At 41.3% G+C, this 16246-nt stretch overlaps 1 protein-coding gene across 1 annotated transcript in view; it reads right to left on the bottom strand.

Annotated features, from left to right (window-relative positions):
- XPR1 (xenotropic and polytropic retrovirus receptor 1) overlaps nucleotides 1-16246 on the bottom strand; it is a 107439-nt gene that overhangs the window by 57198 nt on the left and 33995 nt on the right. The window lies entirely within an intron of this gene.

Genomic DNA, 16246 nt, shown 5'->3' with positions numbered 1-16246 from the left:
AAAAGTAAGTTTAAAGTTACTTTTGTATGTATGAAAACCAGTATGATAATTTCTGGTTACACTTTATAATTCCCCCCCCCCTGACATTTAAAAACTGAACAATGGAATGTGTCACGCAGTCATGTTGTTGAACTGGAAGATTTATAAAACAAATGAAAACAGTTTCTGTAAGGAAGGATTAGATACAAAAAAAACCCCACCACTTCCTCATTGCAAGGGACTAACGTCTTTTACAGGGCTTGATTTTACAAGATATGTTCTGTTCGCAAACGAATATGAACATTTGAGGGTTCTTCTAAGAAAACTCCAACAAATGTCTTTAAAAGCTAATTAAGTCTTTCCTTTCCAATATTACAGAAGCATAGCAAGAAGAGAGAAACGTTCAACATCCTTAAGCGCAAGAGAGAAATTTCCCATTGTGGAGAAGCAAAACCACATGACGACGACTGCAAGAGGCAGAATGAAAACATTTGCAGAAACTGCAGCAAGTCCTGTTCCTCTTAAGCGCAGGATGTGTGCATGGGTGGAACAGAACAGAATGAGGTGCACCAGGGCCTGATGAGGAGGATTTCAATTTACACATCTGCAGACCTAAAACTGGAGTGCCTGGCGTGCTCTGGTCCATGGGTTCACGACTAAACGACTAAACAACAAGAAGAAGACGACCTAAAACTGTACTATGGTAGTGAAGAACATTTGATTAGGGAGATCCAAGTTAAAATTCCATGGCTAAGCAGGGCTCAATACTTACAGGCTTACATGGTGTTAAGGATTCATTTTCTTGAGTAGTTGAGGCAAATAAGGGTCAGTTACGCCTTACAAAGTCAGTTCAGACCCAACGCCAGCCATAGTTTAATAACTGGTACCTTGGGTTTGCAACCGCTTTGGATAACAACCGTTTTGGATTACAACCACGTCAAACCCGGAAGTGTGTGTCCCTATTTTTTGGATTACAACCCATTTTGGGGGGATTACAACCAATGGGGGGGGGGGAGGCCCCATTGGCAAAAGCACGCCTTGGGTTACAACCTGTTTTGATTTACAACTGGACCTCTTGAACTGATTATGGTTGTAAACCAAAGTGCCACTGTATTGTGGGATCCTGTGCTCCCTCCTTGCTCTGCCCCTCTGTTTTACAAGGGCCCCCCTGTCTCCATTGACTCGGAGATACTATTATGTCTGACCCTTACCAACGGTGACCAAAGAAGCTCCTAAGCTACCTTTTGGAAACTAAATTACAGTACAGTGTCATTAGGTGATCTCTGTAGTAGTCCATGAAAGGTTACATTTTCAATCTAGCCTCACTTTTGTGCTGGGTATTAGCGGCAAGCAAGTAGCTTTGCTTAAAGCATCACCATGTCTATCAGAGTATTTGTTTCCCCCCACTCACACCATTTTGTTGTGGGGCCTCACTTGCATACATCAATAGTGAACTCATTCTTTAGCATCTATATAGCCAAAATGGCACTATCCATGCAGGGAGGCCTGGTGGAGTCACAAACCGTACAAAGAATCTTTAGGGAAAGGGTCCTGAAAACGAGTGGGGGGCTGGACCAGCAGAATGAGAAATGAGCCATCTGACGAGTTCCTGGCTAAAGCAGTATACAAAGTTCAAAGCTCATTCTTAGCCACTACACAGAATGTGGTACATAGATTTATGCAAAAGCATGAAGGTATTTGAGAGACAAAAGTAAACCTTGAACACAAAGCAGAGCTTTAATTTTATACAAAGATTTCCTCCGCATTCATAAGCCGTAAACATCTAAATGGAGCAGGGTCATATTAAAACTGACCTGCACAAACACTTTTCATAACGCTTACTTTCTAATCTGTTTTCACACAGATGCCTATTTACTGGCTTTCAACGGGAGTGCAAGCAATACAACCTGCCATCAAAAGGTTTCCCTTTGCTCCCTTGGCAGCTCAGTAATTTAACTGTGCTAGAGTAGTGCTGCTCAAGGCTACTGTGCATTTATTTTGTTCAAAGCCAGCCAGGACAAAGATGCAAAAGCCTTTCTAGGATGCCAAAAAGTTGGCTAAGCAGCTCCATGAAAATAGATGTAGTTTTCAAAAGGCACCTAGTTGGTTTCCAAAAGAACGCCCTTTCCTTTGGTTTTTTTTTTTTTATTCAAATCTTTATAGAGTGGTTGCCCATGGATAGGGCATCTAAGGAAAATCAATCAACATTGCAGGCTTGCTGCTATCTCCCAGAGGTTGCTATCTAGAAGCTGATTTAGTTTGATAGATTAGAAAAGAACAAAGTGCTTATGCAACAGAAGCTGGAAAAATGTGCCTGATTGGCATTTTATGTTACTTTGATTCATTTAATGTACTTATTATATTTTTATTGCATATTTATTTTGTACTAGGAAGTGTTTTTATTTGCTAATGCTTTGCAGTTATTGTGAGATGCTCAGTCTGGTGGCATACAAATACTGAAACAAAAAATATACACACGCCCCAAAATCCATCCCATGCTGCAAAGGCTGACATAGTTTAAGCTCCTTTCTTACAATATGCAGATTGCAACAGCCCATAGCAGGTTACATGGCTCATCCTTGAATAGCATATGAGATGCCTTATGTAGGAATAGTCCGTGCCATTATGACCATGCTACAACCACCCTAAAACCTGCAGCACACCAATGTGGGAGTCATTTAGAGAACTGGTCTCTAAGTTAGTTAAGAGATCATTGTGGAAAAATTTCAGATTGACTATACAGTTTGTCAGAAGAGAAGAAATGAAGTAAAGAGGAGAGGATGAGAGAGAAATGGGAAAAGAAAGGGGAGGGAGGGGAGGGAGGAAGGAATGAAGGAATGAAGGAATGAAGGAAGGAAGGAAGGAAGGAAGGAAGGAAGGAAGGAAACATAAAACAGAACTAAAAAACCACAACACACCAATATCCAAACTAGGTCTCATGGCTAAGTTTTAAGTACTAGAGCAACTAAAAAAAATTAACTAAATATACTTAATTCAGCTGCTATGCAAAATTTGTATTACATTGTATTACATTATTCAACTGAAAGAAAAATGTACTGCAACTTGTTCCAGGGCTTCTGGTTTGCTTAAATGGGGAAAAATCAGGTGTGTATCTGTTACAGATGTATTGGTCATCTATCACATACAGGTCCAGTGCCTATGCAGAGAAATGTTCAGAACTTTCTAAAGTCTACAAATTACCACTCCCCTCACATGCATCATAGTACCTCATGTGAATGCTACGGGGAAGGGTTCTGTTCTGTTCTCCTTTGACTGCCTTGGGAGAATCAAGTCCCATTCTCCTGTGACCTTAATCCATGTGCCAGGATGAAAATGCTTCCCATATTTGATGAGTAATGCTGAATTGGATTTTTGGCAAGGCCTGAACCCCAAAAGATGGAAAATAGGTGGCAGAAATGCAACAGCCATAGAGTTTTGTGCGTAACTACAATTTTAAACATTGTACCCAGGACACAAGTCCAGACTTGCAACCAGGTGAAGCAATCTTCCTAAAGCAGCTGCAGCAGGGCAAAATACAAGACTATAACAGAGCACTGTGTGGTCACCCACATTCTATTACAGTAACCTCTAAGCAGACATACCATTTCATCCAGCCTTCATTCAGGCACAAGGCACTGTCAGCTGATCAATGCCACCCAAAGTATGCAGAAATGAATAATCAACTGGGCATATGCATCCCCCAAATCAGCTTTGAGTCGCTTGTACCTCTTGGAGAGTCTTCTCTATGAGAAAGCTGTTGTTGCTGTTGGTGACACCCATCTGTCTCAAGAGACAACAGAGTGCACCTCCAAGGGCGATGGCAAACCACTGCATTAGCAGCACAGAAGTGACCTCCCTGGGGCGCAAGCCTGGACATGAAGATCCTGGGCTGCCCAGAAGACAATACCTGTCCTTGGCCTCGCTGATGTGGTCCAAAGGAAAAGCAGAGCAATACATTTGGCACCAACTTGGCTGCAAGAGATGCTGGAAGGAGGCATAGAAGGTGCCATTCAACTGTCTTAAGGACCCCACTCTGGATTTGTGACGGGTTTAACCTTTAGCCTTTTCCTCCCCTGGAAATGTCCCCCCAGGCAACCAAGGTTTAGGATTAGAGTTTTCCTTCTCCTACCTTCCCAGGTTGACAAGTTCCACCTGCCCCTCACTTCCCTCTACAGCACAGGCAGAAACTGCCTTCTTGTGAGAAAGTAGTGTGTGCATATTTGATATGCCTAAGTTCCTTATTCATTTCTACATATTTAGGCTACTGTTGGCACTGAGGTCATCATGCTTGACAGTGTTGCGCCCAAACAAAAGCACCGGGCTAGATGCAATTGTATCTCAACTCAGAACACCATTCTGGGGTGTGGGTGACCATACAAAGCTTTCTGGATCAGAAATTCCTTGTGCTGGTGCTACCTTAAGCAGATTGCTTCATCACGATGCATGGCATGACTTGCACTGGGTAATATCTATGTAAATTGGTTAAACACAAAACCATGTGATTGCTGCAGGTCCATCAACTATTTTTTGTCACTTTGGGTCAGATCTTGACAAAAATCACACTCAGTGTTATTCATACAAGGTAAAAATCCACCCTTTGAGGGTAGCATGACTCAAGGCCCATCTTCCCCTTTAGATTCTCTTCCTGCTGTCCTAGTCGTGACCTCTGCTTAATTTCTGTTTCTATTATTTTTGTTCAGGAAGTATTTTCTCACACTCAGGATGCAAAAGACTTAATTCAAGTAATGTTGAGGGCACAGAAGTAAATGGCAAGTACAGACTGACATGACAGCTGTCTCCTTTCTAGGAAATGTGCACAAAGTAGCCTTGTGTCTGCTGCCAAAAATTCACAAAGCAGGTGCATTGCAATAGATCTTATTTGAAAACATGTCTCTGGGAGCATGTTCTATTAGCTTTCAGTGCCATACCTTCTAAGATTTAATGTATGTTTTCAATATCTCTCTGCTACGTTTGTGCACCACTTGTTGCCAGGTCTCAGTTTCTAAAAAGTCATTAAGGATCTTCCACCACCGCAGGAGATGATGCTCCTTCCCCCCCCCCCCCCAAAAAAAAAAAACCACGAAGAGTTTTACAGAGTACTAACAAATGAAAAAGCAAATAAACTGGGGCTGGTGACAACTGTAGTCCAAAAAAATCTGGCAACCACCAGGTTGGGGAAAGTGCTCTAGAGCTAAAATCAAGTGTTGAGATCAAGTGTTAGAAACTCATATATATACCGTATATATGCTACACATCAAATGGCTTCTTAAACCAGGAATGCCTAGTTGCTATTTTTGGGCCAGATGGCTCAAAAGTCATATTTTCCAATACAACCTTTTGGTTCCTGAAATTCATTCTGATTGTGCAGATAAAATATAATGGGTAGAATTCTACAGGATGTGTTGCTGGTGTGTGGAAACAGTAAAGATCCAATAATCCCCAGGCATGCACCTCCAAATGGTGGAGACTTCCTCACCCTCTCTCTGCATGCCCTTTAAATCTGTTCTGGAGGTCCCCCTAACCCTCCAGAGCAAATTTTAGGGGGCAGAGAAGTTCCACTGCACAGCTAAAACACCTTACGCTTGTTGAGCTGTTTTGCTGGATGTCTCCCACAGCTTTAAAACTACTGGATTAAACTGGTCTTCGTCTGGCACAACTGAGTCAAGCCCTGATAAACGGTGCATTACACCAACAACCCTTATACAATGTTACTGTTTAAAGGGGGTATAGGAAAAGGAAAATGAGTGAGGGGGGGGACACACATATAGAGAGGGAGAAGAGACATATAAAAGCAGGATCCCACTCAGAAAAGGCAGAAGCATAATGTTGAATGCACAGATAGGTTCTGGGTGGGGGCGAGGGGGACGACGATGCACACCAAAACAACATTTCTAGGAAATGCAACTCTTCCAGGGGATAAAACCTATTAGAAGCTGTCATTCTGAAACTGGGATAAACATTTTTTGGGGACATGAACTGTCAAGTCATATTGTTACAGACCCCAAAGTAGGCTGTAAACAGCTTTGAACTCCAGCATGTTTAAAAGGATACTGAAGAAAAACAACTGAAAAGCTTTGTCCATGCCAAAAGGCCTTTAAGGGAGCACAAAATCTTGAACTTCTGCCAAATTCCTCTGCTTTCAGACTAGGTGGCCCAGATTTCACATTTCATTTCAACTTGCTTATACCTAATTTTGTACTTTGAGTCGGTTTTAAACCTCCCTATTCACACCTTCAGTGAAGACTAATCACATGGTTGGCATGCACAGCGTTAGCACAACCAGCCATTAATTCAATTTTGCTACTTAGTTATTTACAACCAAATCCCAGGGTAGGGAAGTGGTCTCAAAACTTTTTGAGCACATCTGCAAACTATTGAAATTGTTGTGGGCACCATGCATACCACAACCAAGCAAGGCATTACTGAAATCTGGACATGCCCTTTACACCTAGTTTGGAGTTCTCCATTGTTATAACAGGAGGGGGAGGGGGAAATCACAGGTGAATTGAAAAGGAATTGGGCTACGCTATACAAAAGCTCTGACAGAACCTTAAAAACTGCTAGATAAAAGCATTTTGATATAGGGATAATAAACTGATTAAGGAAGAACTACAGCTCACTTTGAGAGCTGTCTCTAGGAATTCTCAAATGTTGTTATAGTCACTGCTGTGATACCCCATGAGTGCAGAAGAAACACAAAGTACTGGGCAACTTGTATTTTATTTTACTTAACTCAGGTGGCTGAAGCAATTTCATAACCTCTACATAACTATAGAAATAGGTCTCTGTGCCTGAAGAAATACATTTTTAAAAAATGAAAGAAAAGGTATTGGGGGTATTGGTTGCCAAGATCCTGGCTTTACTCTGCACATAGTGAGAAAGCACTCTTTGCAGGAGCATCAGTTTGAATATATGTAAATGCTTAATCAGCCACCAGAAACGCTGCCACATTTAACATAAGCATAAAGCTTTATTTGGTCACCAGTGATCTGATTAAGTAACATTCCAAATCCCCTGAGAAAGAGTCACCGCCTCTTCCCACATGGGTCACCTGAGTTTGTTATGAATGCTTCAGGAAACCCCTATAACTGAAGCAGGAACTCTGCTGGTACCTGTCCACTAAGCTTGTCTCAGAGGCCACCTCCCTTCAGTAAGTGATATTCTTTAACTGCATGCATAGGTGAAAAAGTACTTTACCTTTGTCTGTCCTGAATCTTCCAGCATTCAGCTTCATTGGATGACCCCAAGTTCCAGTATTCTTCCATCTCTCAGAATATTCTCATTCTGGGATATCAAATGAAGCTGAATACAGTGGTACCTCTGGTTGCGAACGGGATCTGTTCCAGAGGCCCGTTCGCAACATGAGCAGAACGCAACTCGCGTCTGCATGTCTGCATGTGCACGGGTCGCGATTTGCCGCTTCTGCACATGTGCATGACATCATTTTGCGCGTCTGCGCATGCACGAGTGGCAAAACCCGGAAGTAACCCTTTCCGGTACTTCCGGGTCGCCGCGGGACGCAACCTGAAAACCCTCAACCTGAAGCAAATGCAACACGAAGTATGACTGTATTGGAAAATTTACACTTCCGGGTTTGCCGCGTTCGCAAGCCGAAAAGACACAACATGAACCTAACGCAACACGAGGTATGGCTGTATTGAGTACATTATGTTGAGGACTAATTCTTGGTTGAATATGGTACATCATTTAGAGCCTGGCTTCAGAAAAAAGCTAGACCAAGGTACAGTGGAAAAACGTTTTGCACAATTGCTAGCTGGTTGCTTTCCTCCTTTTTCATGGCATATGTGTTATTGAATGATCAGTAGAGCAAAACAGGGACTGCATCCTCCACCTTGTTTCATCTATTTTTGATTTCTAGCCCATAACATTTGGGTTTAGTGAAGAACTGTCACATGACCTTGTGTGTAAGGCATTCAGCATTAAGAGAGAAGGTGGACAGTTTCAGGTAATATCATGTCTTGGCACTGCCTCCCAGGAATCAAGCAGTTTTATTATGAGACACACAAAAGGTAATGATGCATTCTCATGTTCACTGCTTAGCTTCTTGCAGCTCTTTATTGCATGCGACGTTACTAAAACTGTAAGATGCCTATTTGTAAACTAGGTTATGCTGTTAGATGCTCTATTAAAATATCATCAAGTTGGCTTTTCTCTCCTTCCATACTTACCCAGCTGTTGGGAGTGATCATGTGCATAATTAGCCAGTACAAAACTTGAGGCATTAGTATGCCACCTTATTATGCAAGTTTGAATGTGTTGCGTTTGGTGGACAAGCCAGAAGTAATTGTGGCAATTAACAGTGCCTCAGGGATACGGAGATGCCAGTGTTTTTCCGACTATGTGCTACTAGATGGCTGATATCACAGCTTTCTTCATTTCTCTTGCTGTATTATTATAGCTTCTGTCTAATTCATTAGGATTTTTATTGTTAAGTTTATAGACAGCAACAAAAACAGACTTAATAGGCAAATCATGAAAGTTATAAACCAGCAATTAATCAAAGTAGACGCAAGCTTTCTATAATGTGGTTGATGCATTTGATGCTGCTTAAAGAAGGCTGATCGCCGAAGAATTGATGCTTTTGAATTATGGTGCTGGAGGAGACTTTTGAGAGTCCCATGGACTGCAAGAAGATCAAACCTATCCATTCTTAAGGAAATCAGCCCTGAGTGCTCACTGGAAGGACAGATCCTGAAGCTGAGGCTCCAATACTTTGGCCACCTCATGAGAAGAGAAGACTCCCTGGAAAAGACCCTGATGTTGGGAAAGATTGAGGGCACAAGAAGAAGGGGACGACAGAGGACGAGATGGTTGGACAGCGTTCTCGAAGCTACAAACATGAGTCTGACCAAACTGCGGGAGGCAGTGGAAGACAGGAGTGCCTGCCGTGCTCTGGTCCATGGGGTCACGAAGAGTCGGACACGACTAAACGACTAAACAACAAAAGCCCTAAAGTAAGTTTTAGGTGGAGAAACAAATTGCATTTGGACTGAGGCAAAATGGCCCCCCTTATTCACCCCCCACCCATCATTTTGACTGTCATTTGTGGGGCCCTGGAACTTTGAAAGCCATTTGCAGTCCTCCCCCTTCTCTAGTCAACTAGTGCATTTTCAAAGGGAAGGGATGGCATCATTTGAACTCCAGAACAACAGTTTGCAAACACTTTGACACTTCGAAGGAGATCCACTCTCCTCAGTCTGCAAGTGCTTTGTCTCCTTAGAGTGTAGTGCACTCCTGATTGGTTAGAATTATGTATTTGACTATAATGCGAGTGGTCATTATGATCTTGGAAGATGTTCAGTAGGGGCCAATTCTGGGGTGAGTTCTAATACCTGTTTAGCTATTTTGCATATCTCTTACAGGACTTGCTGTCCAGAAGGGTTGGGTTTTAGGGCATTCCCACCACATGTGGAGGTATGTGCCTGTGGAGGTGCAGCCTCTCCAACATCTTGGTGAGGTTCCTGGGCATATCTGTGCCAGTTTCTATAATGTTAAGTACCACCTGTAGGTGAGTTTCAGAGTGAGTTCCCTTCTTTTGGCTGATATGGACTCAAACGGAGGTTTATTCCACATTCTAGTGGGTGGGGTAATGTCATACCCTATGTTGTGCTCCCATTGTTCTTTGATTGAGTCGGGGGTGTGTGTGGAATTTTGGAGCAGTATTTTGTATACTGTGGATACCATCCCTTTACTATGTCCCTCTGCTGTCCACTATACAAAAGAATATAAGCATTACCACCTGACCCCTCCTCTCCCCCCTCTTCTTCTCCAACCTTATACTGTAATCAACACTAATGTCTCACAACAAATGCAACTGATTTGTAAGAAAGACTGTACAACCTGAAATAAGACAAAATGCATGTACTTTTGTAAACCAAGAAAATCTTTATGTATTTAACTAATTAAGGATATACTCCGTTACTCTAACTTGCTACATCTGTCTCCAGTGACAGCACCATCACTTAGATTTAATCTCTGATTGTAGGAGTTCACTCAAAAAAGTAGATATTAGAGTTAGAGAGCGTACTGAAGCAACAGAAGTAACTTGGGAAAACAGTGGTTGTCAACAGTGCCCCCCACGCAAAAAATCTGGAAGTTATTTTAAAGTGTCTTTTAAGTGTCTTTTAAAACACACTGTTGGTAGTATAATGTTGTTGAGTACCAACCCTATGTTATAGTCATCTTACAGATGAGTTAGGAACAGCTGAAAACATATTTTTTGCCTAATGAGAACTTAGAGACACTACTTTGAATAAAGGCAGGCCTGGTTCCACATCAAGAGGGTATCAGAACCAGCAAAGTACTCGAAGTGCCTTCATTCCAAAACTTTGCAATTTACATGTTTGCAGATGTTGACTGTTTGAGAATGATTCAGAGAACCGTTTGTTTGGGTAAGGGAAGGCTTTTTTATACATTTCCCAGAAGGAACAGGGTGTAATCGGAATAGAGAAAAGATAATAATGAAGGACTATGTTGACAGTTTAATTTAGGGTCGAGAAAAAATGGCCTTCCAGCCCTATTTGCTTCTAGTGAAATGGGTGGCAGAGTTTTCCCAGGTATTCTTGGGGCTGGGGCTGGGGCAAGGGGATAGGGCAAGGGCAAGAATCTTCAAGAGACTGGGGAGGCTGAAAAATTTAACTTTCATTAAATTTTAACTTTGTTATTACAGAATGAAACTATTTGGTGCTGGTGAATGAAGAAAGCAATGAATTTAGAAGAGAAGACTTTTGCCTTGGCTCTTCTTTAACTATTTTGAATAATACCAGTAATTAGAATGCATCTGGGTGACTGGTTAGGGCTTTAATTCAACAATTTCCTTTTCTTCTGCCATGTCCTTTGTGACAGGAAGGGCATTCTAAAAATTATATTCTCTCCAGGTGAGACAGGTGGCAAAACCAGACATTATTACATCTCTTTCCTAAGTTACCTCTTAGGGGCTGGGGAAACCCAGCCAGATGGGCAGGGTATAAATAAATTATTATTATTATTATTATTATTATTATTATTATTATTATTACTACTACTACTACTACTACTACTACTACTACTACTGCTACTACTACTCTAGATAAAATCTAGACAGATTTTACACACTCAACAGTAAGTGTTAACCTGCTACCTTAACTGGTTTTCAAAATGGTGTATTTGGTCTAAAAGAACTCCAGTGCTCTCAGCAAGTTGCTTATTTGACCTGATGAATGATTCTCAATTTGTCCAAGACCAGTATGCATAATTAAAAATAGAGCCCTATTTCAGGAACAGGACATTTACTTTGAAAGTTCAAGCAAGTTCATATGTGCTCATTTAATCTTTAATTTTTTTGTTTCACATAAAATTTAATAAGTTCTTTCTTGGGTTAGGCCTTCTATTGTTGATTTGCTAATAGATAATATAATAATGTAATAATAATGTAAGTATTATCTTTGTTCTCAGAACAAATATACTTTAACAATAGTTGACCATTATTTGACTGGTGTTTGAAGGATTTGTGTTTACAGGAATATGTTTATTATCTGTATTGCTCTGGTCAATATTTCCCCTTCTCTGTTCTGGGGAACTACTATTCTTCTAATGAGTGACCTTTTAAGCAATTGAGAATATGTTTCGTGAGTAATTTTAAAAGCTTTTCTCCTCCTGTTTTCCAATATAAACAACCTTCATTCTCCAAGCAGAGTTCCTGGGAGACAGATGTTAACAGATTGCAAGTCAGACAATGGATAATTGGTCAAAAATTCAATACATGACACTAATTAGACATTAACAAAAATAGTTTCAGGGTCCAACGCTCAGTTATATTGCTGGTCTGATGACTATAGCTTGCAAAGCACTGAATAACAACATGCAGACTGCCTTTAGCTTGCTTCTTGTAGACAGAGGAGTAGTGATAACCAACATTCCCAAACTGTTGATAAGGTTTTATTCTGCCAAGACTTTGGTAAAATAGAGCTGGTTCTAGTGATATGGTAGTGCCAACTTCTGAATACGACAAAAATGAAAAATACTATTTGTATTAGCAGTGTAATAATATTTTCGAATTTCCATGAACTGGGAAATTGCTTCATGTGAACAGATTATTCCATGTGATGTGGAAGTACATGAGTTATAGGCTCAGGAACCTAGGGGGAGATTATGTCAATGCCAATGCTCTAAATGTATTATGTTCTAATGATGTGTTCAGAAGAAGAATGTTTTATAGTGTTTTTAAATTGCTGAATGTTTATATGTTCCTGCTTTTTGGAGATACCATCTTTGTATTGTAAATCACCCAGAGATTATGAGAGTGAACTTAATAAGCTTAATAAATAGGAACAGTTCCATATGTACCCGCTTCAACTTGTGGAGCATTATACTAATCATTGCAGTGCAAAACCACAAGGGATCTGTAACAATTTAATTGGATTGCTTTGTGAATCCATTTGGAACAATACAGGCAGGTAGAGGCAGCTGCCTGGGCTCCCCACAGCACTGAGACTGGTTGGGCATAACTGCATAATGCAGCACAGGAGCAGCTCAAATGTTGTCACTGTTGTGTTTCTTACCCATCTGCCACCATGAGATTGCAGAGTGGGTTACAACAATTTGAAAAAAACCCAGTATTAAATACAGCTGAAACAATCTGCAGTCAAGAGGGAATTTTGGGTCCTAAAATGTGCATCTCAGGGGTCAGGGTAAAGAGGTGCACCTTCAGAATACTGGATGGGAGAGGAACTTAATAATGAACGTGCTTTGGGGAACGAATTCCACAACTTAAGGGCTGCCACACAGAAAACACTCTTTTGGGGCCAGCACCCTTCTAAACTTCTCAGAGCAGTGGAACTACCAAGAGGCCCCCTTCTGATGATCTTAACTTCTTAGATGTTCTATAGGCAAAAAAGGTAGACTTTCAAATATTTGGGGCCTAAATATGTTCATGGTTGCTTTTAAAAATATGGTCATGTGACTGGGATGAAGTGAGTAGACATGAAAGGATGGAAGAGCAAGTTCAGGTTGGATATTTAGATTGCAATAAGTACTACTGATGACAAATATTCTTATTTGGTGCATCAGATCATAAAAACGTAAGAACCTCTTTTTAAACAGGTGTATCTACAGGCGAGAGCTCTCCTCATTTAGACATATCATAGCTTGTGGTTTGCATGTGGTGTAGCATACCTTTGGTGTCATGCAACTCTCGTTTCTTTTGTAAGACAAATTCAGTGCATTGGAGATACAGTCCAAATAAAGCCACATGAGTAGAATTCTGATTGCACAACGTGGCTTTCCTGTCCCCTTCCAACTGCAGCCCTCCAACCTCCTTGAGGAGATACTTCTGAGCATGTGGGGATCCTTAACTGGCCTGGAATTTGGTGCTGAAAGTTGCAGGGACATCCAGTAGAAACTGACATACCTTCACACACAAGTTATGGATGCAAGTCATTGCTTTGTTAAGCATACGGCACAAAGTTTCCCAGGAGAAATACAGAACACTGTACAAAGTTTACTTCCCTGGAAAGTGGAAATATTGCCTTCTTTTGAAATGGTCAGCATCACAGTTAGTGGTGATATGTTTGAGGATAGTAGCATGTATCACTGTTCATAATCTATAATGCCTTAGTTTAGGTCAGTAGTAGAATAAAGGCATCCATAGAAAATTGAGCAACAATCTTGTGACTTATTTTGTATTATGAAACTAGCTGGTAGTGCAGTTTTTTAAATACAGTTTCCATTCTACCTTTTTTTCAACACTGAACATAATACCTAACTTTTTCATGGTAACAGTGATCTGAATGAACCCAGATTGCTGATTTACAACAGGCCAATTAAATGCCAATGAGGGGTAAAAACATATTGCTCAGTCACTAGGGCGTCTAAAAGCTGATCCTCTATATATGATTTGACTGATTATAAGACTTGCATGATGGTAATAGCAGCAATCTCTGCAGTGATATCTGAGAAATCTTATTCTCCTTTTGGATAACAGTTTGCTTTTTATCTTCTGAGGTGTACTGATTTTTTTTAGAATAATAATGGCTTGGATGATGACTGCTCCTTTGGGTGTATTTAAGTCATCAGTAACCAGGTGAAAATAGACCTGTCTCCTTGCAACCTTCTCTTATTTCCCATGCTTGGTTCACCATAATCTCTCTTATTTCAATACCAATTAAAGAAACTCCCAGAAGTCCATTTAATTCTCTTGCTCTTAATTCCACTCCTATGGTAACAAAGCAAATCCCCAGCCTTCTGTCCCTTTCAGAATCTCTTCTCCAATAGATAGAAATTAACCAAGCACAAGTGTTAAGAAGCTATGGTGTTAAAGTTGTCTAGTTCGAAAAAGGAACATGACATTTATTCTAGTATGCTTTTCCCTTTCCTGCCAGGTCATAAGCATCCTCTCCAGTATAACAGGTGAGGTTTACCTCTTTTCTGACAGGAACCCAAGAGGGCTTCCCCCCCCCAATGTACACCTCTTAAAGTCACATTAACTTTTCTAATTCATCTTCTGTTAATAATTAGGTAGAGATTACTTTCATTCACATCCTATAATATAGATCACAAATGTTTTGACAAGCCTCATGGACATAGTTTCAACAATCTGAGTTAATTACTTTGCCGTTGTTGTTTAGTCGTTTAGTCGTGTCCGACTCTTCGTGACCCCATGGACCAGAGCACGCCAGGCACTCCTGTCTTCCACTGCCTCCCGCAGTTTGGTCAAACTCAGGCTGGTAGCTTCAAGAACACTGTCCAACCATCTCGTCCTCTGTCGTCCCCTTCTCCTTGTGCCCTCCATCTTTCCCAACATCAGGGTCTTTTCCAATGAGTCTTCTCTTCTCATGAGCACTGGAGCCTCAGCTTCAGGATCTGTCCTTCCAGTGAGCACTCAGGGCTGATTTCCTTCAGAATGGATAGGTTTGATCTTCTTGCAGTCCATGGGACTCTCAAGAGTCTCCTCCAGCACCATAATTCAAAAGCATCAATTCTTCGGCGATCAGCCTTTTTTATGGTCCAGCTCTCACTTCCATACATCACTACTGGGAAAACCATAGCTTTAACGATACGGACCTTTGTCGGCAAGGTGATATCTCTGCTTTTTAAGATGCAGTCCAGGTCTGTCATCGCTTTTCCCCCAAGAAGCAGGCATCTTTTGATTTCGTGACTGCTGTCACCATCTGCAGCGATCATGGAGCCCAAGAAAGTAAAATCTCTCACTGCCTACATTTATTCCCTTTCTATTTGCCAGGAGGTGACGGGACCAGTGGCCATGATCTTCGTTTTTTTGATGTTGAGCTTCAGACCATATTTTGCGCTTTCCTCTTTCACCCTTGAGGTTCTTTAATTCCTCCTCACTTTCTGCCATCAAAGTTGTGTCATCTGCATATATGAGGTTGTCGATATTTCTTCCAGCAATCTTTATTTTGGTTTGGGAATACTTTGTACACAGCGGCTATTTAGACAATCAATGTGACTAGTATACAACTGGAGCTATTGACACTTATCATTGGTAGTAATATGATGCCACAACTGGTGAAGGGGGAAAGCAGGGTGGGGGGAAAGCTATAGACTAGCTGTATAGTTGAAGCCAGGCAGTTTTCATCTTCATTAAATTGCTATCCTGCCCTTCCTTCCGAAAGAGCTTAAGGCTTGCTGAACTAAAAAGATATAATCATATTAAAACCATAGCCACTGACTAAAATTCTGTCTCAAAGTACAAAACATAAAAACATAATGTCACTAAACAGATAAATTCCTTATTCCTGCGATGTACCATTAGAAGAAGGTGATTGTGGTAAAATGAGATCTAGACCGGGGTGGCTAACCTCCTTTTAGCCTCAGTGCCACATTCACCCTTGGCTAACTGTCTGACGGGCAAGTGCCAATGGTGGGTGTGACCACTCCACACCCTTGCCTTTTTGGACATGTGCAGCCAACAACCCCCCTCCCAGCTGATCTGCACAGATCATCTGATGAGGGAGTTATCATGCCTTCTCTGCTCATCAGGTGATTGATCTGGAAACCAAGAAGTGAGCAGTTTGCATCCCTCTCAGGGTGCTGGGCTTCACACATAATCTTACATTTACTTTAATTTTTGTTTTGTGCCTGCAAATCCCTCTCCCCACCCCCAAATGGCAGGGATTTGCAGGGGCAGAAAAAATCACTGGGGGTTAGATTAGGCCCTCAAAGATGGCATTAGCCACCACTGGTCTGGAAGCACCATGCAGAGCAGACTTCCTTAAACTCGGCCGTTTTTGGCCTACAGCTGCCATGATCC

This window comes from Podarcis filfolensis (genome assembly GCF_964270895.1).
Source record: "Podarcis filfolensis genome assembly, chromosome: 6".
NCBI classification, from domain to species: Eukaryota; Metazoa; Chordata; class Lepidosauria; order Squamata; family Lacertidae; genus Podarcis; species Podarcis filfolensis.
The sequence above is the reverse complement of the archived record's forward strand: the minus strand, read 5'-3'. Positions and strand labels throughout refer to the sequence as shown.